Source organism: Sus scrofa, chromosome 4 (genome assembly GCF_054392235.1).
Source record: "Sus scrofa isolate SSC_HxYL_T2T_F1_AM1 chromosome 4, Sscrofa_HxYL_maternal_Yorkshire_Landrace_v2.0, whole genome shotgun sequence".
Taxonomy (NCBI): Eukaryota; Metazoa; Chordata; class Mammalia; order Artiodactyla; family Suidae; genus Sus; species Sus scrofa.
The window spans coordinates 46,277,154-46,297,675 of record NC_139386.1 but is presented as its reverse complement, the minus strand read 5'-3'; positions in this window follow the sequence as shown (position 1 = coordinate 46,297,675).

The following is a 20,522-nucleotide window of genomic DNA, read 5'->3' as shown; positions in this document are numbered from 1 at the left end:
GTTTGCATATATTGGAAAGATTTTTTTTTTTTTTTTTTTTTTTTTTTTTTTTTTTTTTTTTTGCTTTTTAGGGTGGTACATGGAGATTCCCAGGTTAGGGGTTCGATTGGAGCTATAGCTGCTGGCCTATGCCACAGCCACAGTAGCACCAGATCTGAGCCACATCTGCAGCCAACACCATAGCTCACAGCAATACCAGATCCTTAATCCACTGAGCAAGGCCAGGGATTGAACCCACAACCTCACGGTTCCTAGTCAGATTTGTTTCCTCTGGGCCGCAATAGGAACTCCTGGAAAGACAATTTCTAATAGCAAAAGCCTATGCTCCTTGTTTGGACTGAGTTTCCAAACATGTGAAGTCAAGTTAAATGTTTTCAGGTAAAGATTCCAAACATTGAGTACCATATTAAGTGCTTTTTAGGGACAGGTTCCACTTGAAGATTGAAATTCCTCACATGGAATGCCAGGTTCTAGTGTTTGTTCCATATCTAAAGACTGATAGTCCTCACTTAAGTTTCCAGCTTCCATGCTTGTAAGACCTGGTTCCATGCTTGCATATCGAAATTCTATATATAAAATGCTATTTTTCCTGCTTTTAGGGCCAAAATCATGCTTGGATATTGAGAATACATAAGCATATTAAATGTTCTGTGTCTGGTAGTAAAGTTTCCTTATCTTAGAAAACCAACTCACATGCATTTTTAGTATCTAGAGTGCCAGGTTTTACTCATATAAGGTATGCTTTTAGTCTGATATTATATATATATTGAGTGCCTGGTTCCCTACTTTTGTGACCAGTTGAAATTCTTATAGTTTCCACATGTGAAATGCTAGTTTCCTTTCTACTTGTACAAATTTCTATGCATGTAATTTGAAATTCTAGACATGGAACTCTAGGAGGCACACATATGGAAACTATTTCTTGCTTGGAGTTTGAAATTCCACACATAGATTGTCACTACCATAGATGTCACTACCAGACCCCATGATCTGATGCCATATGTAATGATTGAGATTTCAAACATGGAGAGCCAGGTTACATGATTTTAAGTCTAGGCTACACACTTGAGGATTGAGGTTTCACACATGGAATGACAGGTTTAATTCTTGTTGGGCTGGAATCCATGTGTGGAGATTGAGATTCACATATGGTGTGAAGTGCTAAGCTTGCAGAGCCAATTTAATTGCTTGGAGATTGAGATATTATATATGTACTGTTAAGGAAACAGAATTTGCCGCCTAAAAAATGTCTCTTTGGCTTATTATTTTAAGGTGGTTATTTACTAAGAAACAGCAGACATGGGAAAAATTCTGCAAACCACTTAGGAATTACCCTTTTGTAAAGAAGCATTTGCATCTATAGGGGAAATCTTCATTTGTAAGAATATATCCTTCCCTGTAATCAGGATGAAGAGGATGACCAGATCTCTGGAAACTCTTACCTATGCAAGTTGGCTGCTTCTTTTTACAGCCAGAGAGTAAGGGAAGGGTAGTGTGTTTTACTGATTGACCAGAGGTCTGAAACTCTCTTCATTCTCAATAAAGGACTGATCAAGTAAGCTATCCCTTTATGGAGAAGAGAGCTTGCTAGGACAGACTACTTCTTTATCAGAAGAGAGACAGGCCTGTCACGAGTGTCATGCCTGATTTTGTCAATCAGCTTCAGGTTTTGTGTTTGAGCCAATATGCTGCGGCTTGAGTTCCACACAATTCAGTCCACAACACGTGGCATGGCAGTCTGATAAGTCAGAGAGCAGCTTCCATGATTAGGAGGGCCTATGTCAATGACTTAAATGCTAATTTCCCTGTCTGGAATAAGAGGTGTCTGCAATGTTTCTAACTTAAAATATAAACCTGGAGTGCTAGCTTCCGTGCTTGTATGTTCAGGCTCTATGCTTGGAAATCAAGATTCCATACATAGAATACTAGTTTCTATACTTGTAGGACCATATTCCATCCCTGGATGTTTTAGTTTCCTTGCTGGGAAGGCCATATTCCATGCATGGAGCACCAAAAATCTATGAAAGAAATATAGGTTTTTGAGTATCAAGTTTAACACTCTGAAGTGGTCCATTTTTGGAAACTGGTGCCATTCTCCATGATTATAAGGTTAAGATCCTTATTTGGACATTGAGATTACATACATAGAGTTCCAGTATCCATAACTAGAGACCAGTTTCCATGTTTTTGCAAGACCTTGTATAATGCTATATATCTGTAATGTCATGTTCCATACTTGAGCCAAGTTCCATGCTTTGAGATCAACATTCCACACATAAAATACCAAGATTGTACATCTTAGTTTTTATGCATGGAGTTCGAAAGTCTATACATGGTAGACTAGATTCTATGCTTGTTGAATCAGTTTTAATGTTTGGATGTTGAACTTGCATGCGTGGAAAATGAAGTTCCAAAGCTGGGAGACATGGGACCATGTATTGTAAGGACAACTTCTGTGACTCGAATGCCAGATTCCAAATCTAGGGTGCCACATTCACTATGGTAAGTCCATGGAGAGTCAGAGTACAAACATGGAATGCCAAGATACATGTTTGTAGGGCCAGGTACCATAATCAGAAATTATTTCTATATATGGAGTGGCAGGTTCATGCTCATAGAGCTAGATGTCAACATAAAAAATATGCACTACCTAAAAATTGAGAGTTAAGTTTTATTTGGGGCAAAATGAAGACTTAAGCCCAGAAGGCAGCATTTCAAGTAACCCTGAGAAAACTGTAGAGGCAAGGGAGGAGCTAGGATATGGGAATTTTGCCACAAAGGGCAGGTAGTAGGAATAAAAAGTCACTGTTAATAACAGAAAACTATATCTCAAGTTAAGAAATTTAGCACTTTCCTGTGTATGAGAAAATGCAAGAGTCTGGGCTCATTGAAATCATTCCTTTTTTAATTTTTTAAATTACTCAATGGATTTTATTACATTTATAGTAGCACCATGATCATCACAATTCAATTTTATAGCATTTCCATCCCAAACCCCCAGCCCATCCCCTACCCCCAACATGTGAAATCATTCCTTTGATATGTACCTCAGCTATTGGGGGGGCAGTATCCTGTTTTCACATCCTGAGTTTCCTCAGGGATCATCATAGGGAGTGGCTGCAGTCTGGCTGCTAGATGGTGGGTAATCTTTGTTTCCTTCCTGAGTTCCCTCAGGGCTAACCAGCTCTGAGGTGGCTGCAATCACTGATGACTGTGACATCTTTGTTGATATGGCAGTCAATATTTCATTTCTCACAGGCTTCATACTCTGAGAAATATAAGACGAGTCACCATCAAACTCCTGGAAGAGAACATAGGCAAAACATTCTCTGACATCAGCCTTACAAATGTTTTCTCAGGTCAGTCTCCCAAAGCAACAGAAATAAAAGCAAAAATAAACCAATGGGACCTAATTAAACTGACAAGCTTTTGCACAGCAAAGGAAAACATAAAAAAAAAGACAATTTACAGAATAGGAGAAAATAATTTCAAATGATGCAATTGACAAGGGCTTAATGTCTAGAATATGCAAGCAACTTATACAATTCAACAGCAAAAAAGCCAACAACCCAATTGAAAAATGGGTAAAAGACCTGAACAGACATATTTCCAAGGAAGATGTACAGATGACCAACAAGCACATGAAAAAATGCTCAACATCCCTGATTATTAGAGAAAGGCAAATCAAAACTACCACAAGATACCACTTCACATCAGTCAGAATGGCCATCATTAATAAGTCCACAAAGAACGAATGCTGGAGGGGGGTGTGGAGAAAAGGGAACCCTCCTGCACTGTTGCTGGGAATGTAAGCTGGTACAACCACTATGTGGGACAATATGGAGGTAACTTAAAATCTATACATAGAACTACCATATGACCCAGCAATCCCACTCTTGGGATATATCCAGACAAAACTTTCCTTAAAAAAGACACATGTTCACTGCAGCTCTATTCACAATAGCCAAGTCATGGAAACAACCCAATTGTCCATCAACAGATGATTGGATTAGGAAGGTGTGGTATATATATACACAATGGGATACTACTCAGCCATAAAAAAGAGCAAAATAATGCCATTTGCAGCAACATGGATGGAACTAGAGACTGTCATACTGAGTGAAGTAAGTCAGAAAGAGAAAGACAAATACCCAATGTGATATCACTTATATCTGTATCTAATATACAGCACAAATGAACCTTTCCACAGAAAAGAAAATCATGGACTTGCAGAATAGACTTGTGGTTGTCAAGCGGGGAGGGGGAGGGAGTGGGGTGGTTGGGGAGCTTTGGGTTAATAGATGCAGACTATTGCCTTTGGAATGAATTAGCAATGGGATCCTGCTGTGTAGCACTAGGAACTGTGTCTAGTCACTTATGATGGAGCATAATAATGAGAGAAAATAGAATGTGCACATGTATGTGTAACTGGGTCACCATGCTGTACAGTAGAAAAAAAATTATATTGGGGAAATAACAAAAAAAAAAGATTTCATACATGTATCAGTTTTCATGTTTTTAAAGCTAAATTTCATGTTTTAATTTTTTTTTTTTTTTTTTTAGGGCCACATCCACGGCAAATGGAGCTATAGCCGCTGGCCTATGCTGCAGCCACAGCAACGCAGGATCCAAGCTGCATCTGCGACCTACACCACAGCTCACAGTAATGCCAGATTCTTAACCCACTGAGCAAGGCCAGGGATACAACCTGCATCCTCATAGATGTTAGTCAGATTTGTTAACCGCTGAGCCACGACAGGAATTCCATGTTTGAATATTAAGAGTATATATATATATATATATATATATATATATATAGCATAATCTTCCATGATAGAGTGATGAGTTTTCTTATGTTCAGTAGTCAACATATATTCCATACCTAGATGTCCAGGAGTCACAGGTAGACATCCAGGTTTGACACCTAGAGGGCCAAATTCCATGTCTGGAAAAGCAGGATTCACTTTTATTTTGGTTTCTTTTTAGGGCCACACCTGTAGCATATTTAATTTCCCAGGCTAGGGGTTGAATCTAAGCTGTAGCTGCCAGCCGACACCACAGCCACAGCAACATGGGATCCAAGCCTTTTCTGTGACCTACACCGCAGCTCACAGCAATGCTGGATCCTTAACCACCATTGAGCAAGGCCAGAGATCAAACCCACATCCTCATGAATACTGGTTGGGTTCATTACCACTGAGTCACAACGGGAGCTCCAGGATTCACATTTTAAGCTAGCTTCTATGTCTGGAACATCAACCTAAAAATCATATTTAAAGGTTTAAGTTCCATGATTGAAGGGCTACATTCTAAACCCGGAGGGCCAAGTTTCTTGCTTAGTGGGCTAGTTTCCAGTCTTGGAGATCTAATTTCATGCCTGTAAGGCTGGAACTTATGTATAAAATAGGCTTTATGCCTGGAAAGGCAGAATTAACATCTAAATTTTGAAATTACTGTCTGAAAGATCAGATTCCAAAATTTATTTCTCAGATCCCATTTCTACAGTCTGCACAGAGAATCCAAATTTCTTTACTCAAATTCCATGTTTAGGATAAGTTTCTGAACCTTGAGTGTGAGGTTTCATACCTGATAGCCAGGTTTTACAACTGGTGATTATTCTTCATTCCAGGAAGTTTAGGGTATGAGTTTGGAGGTATAGGCTCCATGTTTGGCGTGTCAGTTTCCGAAATGTATTAATGTCCCATGATGCAAAATTAGGTTACATGGCTACAGCGGCTCAAAAGCCTCTTCCCTCTGGAAGGCCAGATTTCATTCTTAAGGGATAGAATTCATGCGCATAGGTGCAGATATGCCCTGTGTGGAGGGCATGTTCCATGACTGCATTCAACTTTCCATGCCTGGAGAGTTCATTTCCACACTGCAAGTTTATATTCAATGTATGGGACCGTGTTTCATATCCAGGGGTAAAGGGGAGGGAGGGCCTATTCCATGCCTTAATAACCAGGTTCCTTTGAATGGGAGACAATTTTCAGGCCTAAAGGACCGGGTCTGATGGCTTGATTGCCAAGTTTCATCACTAGAAGGTCAGGATCCATGTGCCCAAACACATATGTGCTCTAGTGGGAAAAGAGGATTTACCTTCAAATTTATTATTCCAGAAATGGCCTAGACTTGTCAAATTGAGGCTGTGTTATGATATGTTACCCAAGAATAAGCAGAAAAATTATAAAACTTTCTAGGGGTTTTATTCAGTGAAAGAAACAACAACAAAAAAATGCTTCCACTGAATAAATTTATTTAAAGGAGACAATGAGAGACACAAATCAAATATTTTGGTCACACACTTAATAGTCATGACTATTCAACTTAGCAGTTACACCAAAAAATCACTGAGCATTATTTAAGACTATACTTGCATTGCTAAGTCTATATCTGAATTATATCTTTTAGTTCCATAGGGTATGTCCTACCTAATATTTGACAGACAAAACTTTGGCACAGAGAGTTTTACTGATTTTCCCAGTCTCCTAGCTGGTATATAGTAGAGGGAGAATATGAACTCTGCTACTTTTTGTTTATTTTAAATGATAATAGTCTATATCTGAAGTCTTAAATAAACCACAAATGAGAAGTAGTTAGTGCTAATAACCTGGCCACATAACCAAACTCAGCTGTCTCTGTGGAATGAGATACAAAATCTACATTTTGAAGTGGAAAATAATCTTGCATGGTATAAAAATAAAGTGGTATGTCAATTCCAATAACTCTTTCTTATAAAAATAAAAAAACAAATTTCATTCAACTTTAGAGGTACAAATTTATGGCATTTATGGTGATAGGCATAATCAATTCTTGTAAAGCAATTTTCATCCCTGAAAGATTTTATAAAATTAACTAATTAATCTTCACCATTTCCTTTAGGGAGAGATAACTATACTCTTCTGCAAAGAAACTCTATCATGAGACTCAAAATGCTTTATGAATATTATATATAGTAATAAGCAGACTCTAGGCACTTCAGATACACACAAGCTTACACTGAGGATATTGGAATTCATTCATTCACTAAGCCAATGTTTATTTAGCATCATTGCTAGAAATCCCCAACTATGTGGCTGATGTCCCCCAGAGGTAAGGCATTGTCTGCCTGGCTGAATAAAGTAGAGATTATGAGGGTGGGATAGTCTCTTTAGAAAAGACAACAAATCCCTCTTGATCTCTGCCCAGATAAAGAACAGATCTCATGAAGGCAGTTCACCTAAAAGCATAGGCTTCTTCTTCCTCTGGTCACATTTTCCAACCTGCAGAGTTTATTTCTGACTTTGCTGGAGAACATGGAATGTCTCAAACCAGTAGTGAACCCACCCCTAGTGTATTTATTCTTCTACTCATCATAGCTAGTAACATTTCCCACTGCCACCTCTCCCTCTTTATTTTCAGCCCTATTCAATTACTTTATACCACTCTCGATTACACTCTAAGATTTCTAGCCCAGAAATATAAAGTTGAGTGAAAATTCAATCATCTGTTAGTCTAGTACTGAATGTTACTCTGAGAACACTTTTTGAGGCATTGCTTGTGTCTTGTTTTAGGGAATCAAGACCTACACACCTGGAGATAGGTACACTGGTCTGGTAAAGGAAATCTGGGCTGAGCATCACTAACATCTGCTTCAGTCCACTTTGTACCACTCAGATCCACTTACTCCTTACATTAAGTTTTTTAATAAAACTCACATCTTCTTCTGATTTCTATGTAGTCACAACTTTTGCATAAACCTATAAGAGGAGGTCTAGTGATAAAAACTATAGCCCTAGTACTATAGTTGGTCCAGAGGAAGAAACTGAAATTATCACCTTCTTCTACCACTATTACTTTCTTTCTTCTTTTCTTTCTTCCTTCCTCCCTTCCTTTCTTTCTTTCTTTTTCTATCTTTCTTTCTTTCTTCCTTTTTTCTTTCTTTCTTCTTTCTTACTTTCTTTCTCTTTCTTTCTTTCTTCCTTCCTTCCTTCCTCCCTCCCTCCCTTCCTTCCTTTCTTCTTTTCTTCATTTCTTTCCTTTTCATTTTTGGCCGCAGCCATGGACTATGAAAGTTCTCAGGCAAAGGACTGAATCTGAGCTGCAGCTGTGGCCTATGCCACAGCTGGGGCAATGCTGGATACTTAACTCCCTGCACCAGGCCAGGGATCGAACATGCAGCTCTGCTGACAACTGCCTGATTAGTCTCCTTAAGGGATGATACTATATCAGATGCTCAGGATTGCTCTTTCTTATTGGGAGGTCAGACATTCAACAGTGGTATTAGCTACATCAACCCTAATAAGAGGGTGTCTATACTTTTTGGCTCATACATAGCCTCCAATTTTGCAACCAAGAATACTATGTTAATGAGCCTATTGCATAAGCATAAGAGTGGGGAAGTAATCTTGTTCACTTGCTTCTGCACTGAATGCATCCTTGTGGGCATTAAAGTAGAATACAGAGCTATTCACATTTTGTACCCATTTCCCTAGGTACAATAATATAACTCCTTCCTAGGCCTCCTTGTTCCCAATCTTTTACCTTACTTCTTCCAGATATCTGACCAATCAGCCAAGTTATTCACCACAGTCCATGATACTATGATTCTATGTACATTCTTAATTCAGGCCATTTTTCTTTTCACAGAAATAGATGATGAGGTTCTCTGTACAAAAGCTTGCCCCTTGGGAAGGTCTTACCTCACTTCTGTTATTCAGAGCCACCCCTAAGTAAGAATGTACTTCATCATCAGTCTATTTTCAACTTGCGGAGCATACTGAACTAAGCCATCTGTGAACCAAACCTGGGTTTTTTCCTCCTCTATCATCTGATGATCTTAGGGAGCCCTATAAGGCCACAGTGTGAGCTGAGGAAGAGGTGTAGTGCTGGGTGCATAATGTATGAATTACCTGTTCTTGTAGATTATTCTTGCCTTGTGGAATGATTCAGCCCACTCTTTGATACTCCATCTGCATTTTATGGTGGATTTCTGCTAATTGTATAATATAGTGAGTCTGCCAGAATTCAGCTGATGATAGATAGCTCTGGCTGCATAGTCACTTAATGTCCCATAATCAGAAGCTCAGTATCCACTAGGACCCATGAAATATGCCAAAAGTCAATTTTCAATTCTTTTATACTTATCTGCTGCAGGTAACATGGCTTTGTTCCAGAACTCTAGGTGTCTGCACTGTGATTCTCCTGTTGGACCTTGTTAGAAATTCTGTACAGATACAGTATTGTGGAATTTGTTAAGTCATGTGACCCAGTTGGTAGACCTGCTTGTACTACAGCCTAGACCTATTAAAAAATCCTTTCTTGATCTGAACCCCATTCAAAACTGATAGTCTTTCAGGAGTTCCTGTTTTGGATCAGCAGGTTGAAACCCAAAATAGTGTCTGTGAGGAGTAGGTTTGATCCCTCGCCTCATTTAGTGGGTTAAGGATTTGGTGTTGCCACAAGCTGCAGTGTAGGTCACAGATGTGGCTCAGATCTAGTGTTGCTGTGGCTGTGGTGCAGGCCAGCAACTGAAGCTCTAATTCAACCCCTAGACCTGGGAACTTGCATATGCAGCAGGTGCAGCCCTAACAATAAAACAAACAAAAAAGTAAACAAACAAGCAAAAAACTGATAGTCTTCCATATAACCTGACTATTCAGTTGACATAGTATTTTCAAAAGCAATATATGCTGGTCTCAAATTCCAAAGAGGCCTATTTAGTGTTGTGCTTCTTTCTTTGTGGTAGAGAGATGAGGTACGATAACTAGACCTTTATTATGAAGGAGATGATTGGCATATATTCTGAGACCACTGACTCAAAGTTTTGTCATGCAACTTGCCACTTCTTGCTCATAAGTTTCAAATAAAGTGATGTCAGCAAAATGGCATTATAGTCCATGGAATATCTAAATGATCTAGGGTCCCTTAAACAATATTGTAACAGATATCAAAAGAATCAATTAGTCTTGGACCAAAACTGCGAGCACATATTCATATACATCCCGCCCACATTTAAGTGTGAATAGTTTTTTCTCCCTTTTTTCTTTTTAGGGCTGCACCCATGAAGCTTCCAGGCTAGGAGTCTAATCGGAGCTCCAGCAGCCAGCCCATGCCACAGCCATGGCAGGAACAGAGCCACATCTGCGACCTACACCACAGCTCACAGCAACACCTGATCCCCGACCCACTGAGTGAAGCCAGGGATCAAACCCATATCCTCATGGATTCTAGCCGGATTTGTTTCCACTGTTCCATGAAGGAAACTCCCTGTCCTTCCTCTCAATAGCTGGAGAAGGAAGCATTTGTCAGATAAATAGACAAAAACCGTATATTAGAAGTTATTTTGACCTCTTTTATTAATGAAAATATTTGGCATAGATGGCAGCTTGACTAAATGTGTTCCCACTGTATCTACAATATCTATTCAGTGCTTGCAGGGTCCAGACTGATGCATTAAATGGGGATATGATGGAGCCACTACTTCTGCACTCGTCAAGTCTTTAAAAGTGGCACTCATCCCTGCCATTTCACTCATGGTGAGATACTGGTTTTAATTTATTATTTTGGCTTTAAAGAGGGAGTTTCAGAGCATTCCTTTTGGTCTTCTCTACTCTAGCAGTAGCTCTTCTTCCACAGACCAAGGAATTATTGTGAATATTCTGCTAATTACTAAATATTTCTTTTTATTGTACATTTGGAAATTGGGGAGATAACCACTGGGTGGGTCTTTGGATCTAAGTGAACTAGCTGTATAATATACACAAAACAGTTCTCTACTCATCTGATTTCATTCACTGCTGCTAAGATGGGTGGAGGAGCTTGTGATATCATGTAGAGATTTCAAGTGCCAGTGCTCAGACTCTGTATCCAGCAACTGTCAAAATATATGAGTATACCAGTGAGCAGTTACCCAGTAAATACCTTGGAGAAGCACTGGGAAATTACAACTCATTGTGGTATTATAGGATTCTTTATTCAAAGGGACTCATCAGCCTTTTTATTGATGGTGGCATGAGTCTAAAAGTGGGTGAAGGATCATAATTTTCCTTTGATCATTTTGTGTGTGCATGTGTGTGTATATGTATTTATGTTGGCTATTCATATATCTTGCCTCTAAGAACACCATGATTTTATGAACCATCTCCATAGTTTCTTAAAGTACCCTGGCCACTGTCCTGACCTTGCTCCCTGTAATACTATTTACATGCATCTTGTCCCTGATGGTTACATGCTGTTGTTGCCTGACTTCTTCTATTCTGAGATCCTTTATTTTCATTTCTACTTAGGAACTTAATTATGTAACAATATCCCCTACTATCAACCTCCAGAGGACAGGCATTACTGAATAAGTCAATGGAGATTGTGTCTCCCTTACCACAACACTCCTTATTGCCTTGATAAATGCAGTGTTCTTTCAGCCTTCCTAAGGAAATCAGCTGGTAAATCATCCAGTCTTACAGAATAAACCCATTTTAGCATATCCACTTCTCTGAACCTTTTAATCCCTGCATCTATTGCATCAAAGCATTCTTAACTACTATTTTATATTACTTCTTTAAAGAGTATGGCAGGGCTCTGGAAAATGGAGAGACAGTATCACAATTGCTTTGAACAGGTTACTGCATCTGGGACTCAGTATGAAAATTCAGGCACAGTACTAGATTCAAGAAAAGTCTCTAGCATATGCCTAGGATGCTCTACCCAGGTTCACTTTACCTGGCTGGTGCACCTGTTCCCCAGCTGCTTTGGGTGTTGGCTGCTTACAGTTCAAATCTTCCTCCTTCGACAGAGGATTCTTCCTGGCTGATGGGGACTGCCTTACCACCTTTCTCCACCCCTGCATTACATATAACCAAAGAATGGCTGCTGAAGCAGTGTAATGGTCCAATCTCAGGGGAACCTGACTAGGGAGGCCTTACGAGTACCAGTAGGAACAGTGGGAGTATACCTGAGGGTAATTCCAAATGTGCTGAGCTGGGAGATGTGAGTGGAAGGCTGGATAGGGCAGAATTTGTCAACTTGGGGCCCCCACCAATAGTCAGGATTTTGCCTGATGAAGGCTGCTACTATATTGCTGTGATGATGCTTAGAAGCTTGGACAAAGCAGTTGTCCACATTAAACCAAGGGGAAAGGGCAGAACCACTGTGCTACAGTCAGCTCTTTCAGATCAAGATAAGCTATAACACCCTGGAATGATTTAACTTTCTAAAGTTTCTTCATTTTCCTTGTGAATAAACTGGGGATAATAATAATACCCACCTCATAGTGTGTGAATGTTAAATGAGTTATGAGATGTAGGTTGACTTTGAATAGTCCCTAGCACAGTAATCTCTTTGGTCACATAAATTGTTATTTTTTTGTCACAACTGAGAGTTACTTGATGTATGCTGGGTGCTTGGGCCTCTGAATGATGACTCTTCCTAGACTCCTCACAGCTTTACTAAACCTACATTTTGGAAACCAGTGTTCTTCCACCTCAATCCCCTCTCCACTTCATATTGGTCCTCTCTGATACCACTTGTCATATACCTCCTGGACAGTAGGAACTGTCTGCTGGCCTCCACTCCCAGCAGGCAGGTATAGTCCTAAACTTCATTCCCCTCATCTGCCTTCCACTTCTACGCAGTCTGCATTGGCAAAAAGTGGACAGGGGAAGGACAGTGGTGTATATACTATGCTACCTGTGCTTTGAAACTAATAGCAATAATGAAATGAGAGCCACCCTGAGATAGTAAGAATCTTTAAAAACACAATGTCACTTTGCTTATTCAACTCCAGTGCTTTAAAATATAATTTTAATTGCATCACTCTCAGTTTGCATTTGAGTATCATTTTCAAGCAGGATTTGTTTCTGTCACAAGAAAGGACAAATTTGCATGTGTGGAACTGCAAATTTAGTTATTCATGCTTTATGTAAGCAAATTAACTTTTTATTTAAGGTTATTAGTGATTTTTAACATTATGAATTCTACTGAGATTTGAAGAGGCATTTAAATAGTCACAATAAGCTACATAATGAGTTCATTGATCCAAGCAAAGGTAACATGTGAACTGACACCTAAAGGATAATTTCAAGTTCCCTAGGTGGAGATATGGCATTGGGGAAATTAGACAGTTGGATATGCTGGAGCAAAAGTGTGGAAAAGGGAAAGAACAGGGTTAGTGTGAGGAATACCTATTGTATAGTTTGTCAAAATAAATGCCTATAAAGATAGTAGAAGACACATCTATAGAAGTACTTGAATAGAAGAGTGGGCTTAAATCTTTAGATCTTTATTAAATGAATTTACATATGATAATTATGCCAAGCTTTTGAGTTTGCAATCCATAAACACAGCAGAAATTGTGAGGGTTTGCATTAGAAAAGTATGGAGTGATTGAAGTGCTACCTAAGGCTTCCTAAGGGAAATGAGCTTTAAACTGAAACCTATGGAGTTCCCGTCATGGCGTAGCAGAAACAAATCCGACAAGGAACCATGAGGTTGCCGGTTCAATTCCTGGCCTCACTCAGTGGGTTAAGGATCTGGTGTTGCCGCGAGCTGTGGTGTCCCTAGCCTGGGAACTTCCACATGCTGTGGGTGTGGCCCTAAAAAGACAAAAAGACCAAAAAACAACAACAACAACAACAACAAAACACTGAAACCTAAAGAATGAATGGAGGTGTGGCTTAAGTATCTGGCATTGTCACTGCAGTAAATTGGGGCACTGCTGTGGTATAGGCTTAATCCCTGGCCTGGGACTTCTGTATGCTCTGGGTGCAGTCAAAAAAAGAATGAAAAAGAGAAGAGTTCCTGCTCTGGCACAAGGAGATCTGCAGTGTCTCTGGAACACTGCGATGCAGGTTCAATCCCGGTCTGGCACAGTAGGTTAAAGATCCTGTAGCATAGGTGGCAACTGCAGCTTGGATCTCATCACTAGCCTGGGAGCTTCCATATGCCATGGGGCAGCCAAAGAAGAAAAAAGAAGAAGAGAAATGATTAGGAATTGAGGAGGTAAAACATGGAGGTGAAGAATGGAAGGAAACTTGTGTATATGTGCACAAATAGATGGGCATGTATGTGCCTGCACATGTGTATGTGCCTGCACATGTATATGTGTTCATGTGTACACATACATTTATAATTGTGTTTCTGGAAGTTCATTTGGAGAGATGAAACTGGATTTTTCAGGAATTTGAGAGCAATACAAAGGGCACAAATATTTATTTTGAAGGAATCCCAAGGTTAATGGTGGCCACCGAATATTTATGAGCAGGGAAAAATTATCATATATTCCAGGATCATTGCTCTGACATTGGTTGGGACATTAACAGGGGAAGGAAATATGAGAGTTATGGAGTTCCAGAAAGAGGCTGTAGTTCTGGGGAAATCTGAGAAAGAAATGCAAAAAAATGGAGGGCTACAGAATACAGAACTCTTTATATAGTTGAATACATAAGCCCTGGTAAATTCCTGGATTTTTGAGGGATTAGGGAAGTCAAAGATAATTCCCATTCTTCTTAAAAAAAAAAGACTAAAATTTTCCATCAAAACATATGCCCCCCTTTTTTTGCTTATATTAACAAATAACCATGAAAAGATTAATATAACTGCTTGTTACTTAATAATGATTAACTTTTGTTGAGCAACTAGTTTGAGCCAGGCATGGAATATATCATTTTATTCTCATAACTTTCCATGAGGTAAATGCCATTATCAGTCCACATTCAGATGGAGAAATTGTGGCACAAAAAGGTTAAATAATTTGCCTAAAGTGACACAAGTCAAAAGTTGAAGAGCCAGCATTCTCTCCTTTTCTCTCTCCTCGTTCAGTGTGTTAAGCATCTGGCATTGCCTTAAGCTGTGGTGTAGGTCACAGATATGCTCAGATCTGGCATTGCTGTGGCTGTGGCATAGGATGGCAGCTGCAGCTCCAGTTCAACCCCTAGTTACTAGCCTGGGAACTTCCATATGCTACAGTTGCAGCCCTAAAAAGAAAAAAAAATATATGTGGTATTTAACAGGATTGAACTTACTTACTTCAAAGATGTACCACAGTCCAAAAGGACTTGTATTCTTCATAAAAAATGTTGTAAGAGGTTTATGCTGTGGATTCTGAAACACGTACTAAATAGCTGTATGATGAGAATATGATTTCCAACTTTTCTACAATGAAAAGTAGCTTAATAAATAATTTAAAAATTGTTTTCAAACACTGGTTTCAAATAACCTTGACTCATCCACAAACTAGATAACATTTCAGTTTCTGGGGACTCTGTTTTGAAGAAATTGTTGTGTAATTAGTCTGTTCTTACATATTTCCCTAATTAGAGGCTAATATGTATTTTTAAGGGGAAATGTCAAATGCATTGGAACCCCCCCCCTTTCATGTGAGGAGGAACTAAGAGGGGAAAATGCCAAACGGTGTGAAACTGGGCAGTTTTCACCCTCTACCTGATTGTGGACATTTGATTACTAAGACAGTGTCTTCCAGGTGTTCACCTTCTTTCTTTACACCTCTCTGAGGTTAATAAAGTTCCCATATTGTGCATATAATGATGACCCTATTGTTTACTGGTTAATGACTTATTCAACCAATATCATTGATCTATTCTTTATCTTGTTTTATTTTTTTGTCTATTTAGGGCCGCACCCACAGCACATGGAGGTTCCCAGGCTAGGGGCTGAATCGGAACTGCAGCCACCGGCCTATACCACAGCCACAGCAACTCAAGATCTAAGCCATGTCTGCGACCTACAGCACAGCTCATGGCAACGCCAAATCCTTAACCCACTGAGCAAGACCAGGGATCGAACCCACAACCTCATGGTTCCTAGTCAGATTTGTTTCCCCTGTGCTACAACAGGAACTCCTGATCTCTTCTTCTATGTCAAGAACAGTGCTAAGCACTGGGTACACTGTGAACAAAACATCCAGGGTTTGCCCACAAAGTGCTTACAGCCAGGTTATGTCCATTCTCATTAATCCCACATAAATCTTACAAAGTGGCAATTAAGATTCAGATTGATTGCTCATGACTTCAGAGCTGGATTTGGCTCCCAAATCCCACTCCTACTGCACTCTCTCATACTGGTTTCCCTGGGCTTAGTGACACAACCCCAGGATTCATTGTGAGATCCCTAAATGTACACATTTGTATGAAGAATCCAAATCAGAGGGGAGGAAGCCTGTTTCTAAGGCCTGTGTAAAACCCTTGTGGCATCTACAAAGAGATGTCAGGTCCTCTTTTCCACCGCCCTACAAACCTGAATTTTTAAAATTATAAATGCTTATTAAAATTATAGTAGCAATTTTCTATATTTTTATTGTGAAATGATAGCTAAATTGATCAATGTTTAACCTTTCTCTTTTGGGGGGATTGAAATGCCCCTGTTCAATATCCGTAAGCACATTCTTGGTAATCCAGCACTAATTCTGTCCAGCTTCAGCAGCTCATGCTTATAATGCTGCCTCCAGATCCTGAGGCCCTTATGCTTTGTCTCTGTATTTTTTTTTATCATCAATTCATGTAATTGGATATTATGACAGGGAAGCAGCTAAAATCCTTCATTCTCTTACTTTGATTCCTATATTCAGTATGAGTTATTTAATCTTTCCTTCTTTTGTTCATTCATTGCACATTTATTGAGTGCCTGCCATGTGTTTAGCAATTTGCCTGATATAAGATATAAATGAAAAATCCATTTCTCCCTCTCTAGTATCTCAGAGTTTATGTAAGTGGGCAGAAAGGGTATAAAAATTATTTTTAAAAAATATGATAAGAAACATGAAAGGGGTATATAAAGAGTGCTGTGTAAATGAGAAGGGAAAACCAAGCCAGCCCTGGGGATTGGTGGGGGCATTGGAGGAGGGAGGCTCTTCTGGAGAGAAGATGTCTGAGCTGATTCTAAAACCCATTAAGTGATGAACAGGCCAATTAAAGAAAATTGTGTATTCTAAGCAGAGAATGCCAAGGGCAACAGCCCAGGAGCATGGGAGAGAAAGAGTCACATTTCTGTGCTATTATTTTTGTTCAAGATGCCACGCTAAGTGCTTTACATGCATTGTTTAATTGAATCCTCATCTAAATCCTATGCAATAGTTAGGATTCTTATTTCTATTTGAGTGTGGAGAAAAATAGAGGCTAAGTCACATGCTTTAGTGTTATTCAGTGATAATAGGAAGCTAGGCTGTGATTTGAGCACAGATCTTTTGGATATCAGAATTTATCTTAACCACTCCATTCTACTCCAGTAATTCTGTGTGACCAGAATGATAAGTCAGGGGAAGAGTCAGGATAGGGAATAGATGACAGAAGCAAAAGCGATTTTATCTTGAAGGCTCCACTGAGGAAGGATTTTAGTAGCTCCGTGCTGTGCTTAGATGTCTTTTTTTTTTTTTTTTTTTTTTTTTTTGCCACATTCGTGGCATGTGGAAGTTCCTGGGCCAGGGATCAAAACTGTGCCACAGCTGTGACCTACGCCACAGCAGCAACACCACCAATACTTAACCCACTGTGCAGAACAGGGGATCAAACCTGAACCTCTGCAGTGACCCAAGTTGCTCCAGTTGGATTCTTAACCCGCTATGCCACAGCAGGAACTCCTAGCTGTGTATTTCAGAAGACTCACTCTGTCAGTGTGTGAATCATGGCTTAAAGGGAGGGCAGATTGGAGGCAGGGAGCCAGGAAGGTGGCTAGGCCACTGTTCCAGGTGAGAGATGAACAGTTTTCTGGTCTTGTGTGGTTGCAATGGGGATAGAAGGGAGTGGGTGGATTCCAAAAAACTCTTGCAACTGACTAGATAGGAAGGAGCATAAAATAAAGGCAAGGTAAGTAGCAGTGAGGGAAGGAGTCACACATACATATATACATTCCTTTTTGTCACATTATCACGCTCCATCGTAAGTGACTAGATGTAGTTCCCAGTACTATACAGCAGGATCTCATTGCTTATCCATTACTTAGGCAATAGTTTGCATCTATTAACACCAGATTCCCAGTCCATCCCACTCCCTCTCCCTCCCCATTGGCAACCACAAGGCTGTTCTCCAAGTCCTTGAGTTTCTTTTCTGTGGAAAGTTTCATTTGTGCCAAATATTAGATTCCAAGTAAATGATATCATATGGTATTTGTCTTTCTCTTTCTGACTTACTTCACTCAGGATGAGAGTCTCTAGTTCCATCCATGTTGCTGTAAATGGCATTATTTTGTTCTTTTTTATGGCTGAGTAGTATCCCATTGTGTATAAATACCACATCTTAATGTATTCATCTGTCGATGGACATTTAGATTGCTTCCATGTCTTGGCTACTGTGCATAATGCTGCAGTGAACATGCGGGTGCATGTGTCTTTTTCAAGGAAAGTTTTGTCTGAATATAAGCCCAAGAGTGGGATTGCTGGGTCATATGGTAGTTCTATATATAGGTTTCTAAATTTTAAATTTTATTGCAGTATGGTTGACTTACAATATTGTATTAGCATCATGTTTACAGAAAAACGGCATTAGTTTAGAAAACTAGAAGAATTAGAAGATCCCACAAAGAAAACTAAATTGAGGAAGAACATGATCATAAAGCTGGGATAAGAGTTTTAAGAAGGAAGGCGTGATCAGTGACCAGGGCTATAGAGAGCAATCTCACAGTAATAGCAACCACACTGCTTACCAGATCCCTATGTACCAGATACTATACCATGCACTTTTTACGAAATATCTCAGGTTCTAGGATATGAATGCAAAGCAGTGGTGCTGCTGGGGATAACAATAACTATCTTTGTTCAGCACAGTCTCTGCTTATCGCTGCAAAACCCCTTGCACACAATTCCTCATCCTTGTTGTTACAGGTGAGAAAGCTTGCCTATAAGAGTGATGAAGATAGGGTGTACTGACTGTAGCAATGCAAAGAGTTAATGGACTATACTGGTTCCTTGGGCTTTGCTTCCTTTTCAAGATGGAAGAACTCTATGGTGAATAAACCAGTAAATAGGAGCTTTATTTCACTCATACAGTGGCATAACAGAAAAAAATTTTATCCTCAGGGCAAAATAGCTTATAGGAAAATAGCCATTATTGGTTAACCATTTTGGGGCCCAGTGGCACTTACTATAACTGAGTCCTAATTTTATGATCTACAGTTACATAAAAGTTCATGGAGAATAGGTACTAATGAGAGATGTGCCTTCTGTCTTCTCTCAGCACTCACTGCAAGCCTCTGGTGTTCCTCTTGTCTCACTGAATTAAAATTATCCATTAAATTATCTATTAAATTAAGTCTCCTTAAGTCACACTTAAGTTCTACAAAACTGAGGATCAGTCTTTTTCATCATTTCCTCAGCTATGTCTCTCAGTTGGTGGCATGAAGCAGGCACTAAACAAATGTTCAAATAGCATTAATTTTTCTACCAAGTTTTTCCCCAGTGACTTACTAAATGGCTCTATTTAACAGGAAAATTTTAGATTGAGCTTATTGGAGTTAATCATCAAAAACTAACTCTTACTAATTTTTCAGAGTTTTCTAACTAGATTTCCCACAATATAACCACCATGAAAACAATATGGAGGTTCCAGAAAAAATTAAAATTTGAACTACCATATGGTATAATCTAGCCATCTCATTTCTGGGTATATATCCAAAGAAATGAAAACAGAATCTTGAAGAGATATCTGCACCTACATGTCCATTGCAGCATTATTCACAATAGTCAAAGTATGGAAACAACCTAAGTATCCACTGATGGAAAAATGGATAAAGAAGATACTATTCAGCCTTGAGAAATAAGGAAATACTGTCACTTGTAACAGTGTAAATGGACCTTAAGGGCATTATGCTAAGTGAAGAAAGCCAGACAGAGAAAGACACATATTTTGTATTCTGGAAGGACCTCAAGGCAATAGGAAGGCTGGAGATTAAGCTTTGAGGACAAGACTACTGAAATCACAGCCAAAATTTCCCTATCACATTTGTCAACTTGTCTTCAGGTTGGCAAATACGACCGCTGGCATTTTGACCACTTGCCACTACACTCTTTTGCACAATGACACTAATAAGCTTCCCTTCATGTCCCTTGATCCAGATTTAAAGTCCCAAGTGAAGCGTCCTGTAGGCTGAGCATAGATCTCAGACTCTGCTCCAGCTTCCAGGGGAAGGGAGAGAAGGGCCATCTTTCTTCTGTAGAAAAGATGAGTCTTGCCCATGATCAGGATCCACACCATGGGACAGGTCCCTAGAGGAGGAAGAAGGTTTGATCTTAGGTTTCCAAAGCAATAAAAATGTCCAGTAAACTGACTGAAAGGAGTCTGAGTCATCATGCCAAAGGATAGATTTCTGTACAGTTTTTAAAATATAAGTAAGATGTCTGGCTATCTGAAATCATTTAGGTAATAGTTCCTCTCCTCAAGCAGCAATACAATGCATCCCCACATGGCTTTCATCTCCTGAAATGCTAGAAATACCCTCTTGTCAAAATCTTATTATAAGAAGCCTGAGAGCTGGAATCTAGAATTACATTCCTCTCCCCACACCAGGATCTGGCCACAAAGAAGTTGGTAAGAAGATGCATT